Below are 1,127 nucleotides of genomic sequence, written 5' to 3'. Positions count from 1 at the left end.
ACCTTAAGGCAGAAACCACAGAGCTGGCATTGTTTTTACTGCCTCAAGATTGGGCAGCCAACAGTTGACACTTAGCACAAATCAAAGTCCAATATGGAAAGAGGCTGAGGAGGCCTGAGGAAAGAGGACAAACCCACAGCGAGAAAAGTAATTGGAGAAAATGGGAGGGCAGGGAGAGGCAAAAAGGAAGAGTTTGTGAGCCTTATCATGAAGCTTTCTTTAGGGAAGAGAACACTGGAACTTCTCCCACAACTCCAATACTATGAGTGTTGTACCAGACTCTAAGAAGTTCTTCAAACATACTGAGATCTAACCAAAACAGAAGAGCTCTGCCCTGGTCTGAAGGAAAGGGTGGCTGAAGGAAAGGGAGAAAACAATCTCAATCCTTCAGTGGAGGATATGGAAGATATATTATCACCTCACTTTGCTGCTATTTCTACAGAGGACAACATGGTGAGATCCAAGACAACTACTGCAGACTGGTAGAGCTGAGCAATTTTCAGGCCCTTCCCTAGGTCCCACATCAAGTGTCAGATTCCATTCCATGTGTGGTACATAAGCGGGACAAGAACACTCTTGGCTGTGTGAATCAGAGTTGGTCCTAGGCGCAGGGACTTTACAAGCTCCAAGTGACACCCAAAATTCCCAGGGAGCATCGAGGCTGCCAATCCGAAAAGGGACACTCCTTCACTCAAAGCAACACCAGTGCCTTGGTGGGTAATAGACATTATCATAGGCAGAGACCAGCTGTAAATGATGATGTGAGATGACAAAGGGCATTTTGAATTGATGCTCTTTCAGATTTTTTTCTATGCCTTCCTTGGAAGTTGTTCCAAAAGGAATACCATTTCTGACACAAAGCTTGGGGCTTAGGTGGACAAACAGCATACCTCAACAAAAGAACAGCCATCTTGAGGAGCTCAAATGGGAGGAGTTTTTTCATTCTTTAAATACACATGCACACACACACATATCGAACACATATAACTTAGCATGTTTCCCTTTACCCAATTCTGGTTTTTAAAGAGTAATTTTCTTCCTTAAGATCACTGATATCATTTGCTAATTGGATGACTTTCTTATCATAATCTTCTTGTTTTTCTTGTATTATTCTTATTCTTCCTTTT

The 1,127-nt window shown here is 42.5% G+C and overlaps 1 pseudogene; it reads right to left on the bottom strand.

Annotated features, from left to right (window-relative positions):
* Positions 1-419: 419 nt before the first annotated feature.
* Positions 420-910, bottom strand: LOC138172855 (succinate dehydrogenase cytochrome b560 subunit, mitochondrial-like; annotated as a pseudogene).
* Positions 911-1,127: the final 217 nt, after the last annotated feature.

This window comes from Petaurus breviceps, unplaced genomic scaffold (assembly GCF_028583685.1).
Source record: "Petaurus breviceps papuanus isolate PSGF00001 unplaced genomic scaffold, PetGlider_PUasm1.0 551, whole genome shotgun sequence".
Classification (NCBI taxonomy): Eukaryota; Metazoa; Chordata; class Mammalia; order Diprotodontia; family Petauridae; genus Petaurus; species Petaurus breviceps.
Note: the sequence above shows the minus strand (reverse complement) of the source record. Positions and strands in the feature narration are given on the sequence as shown.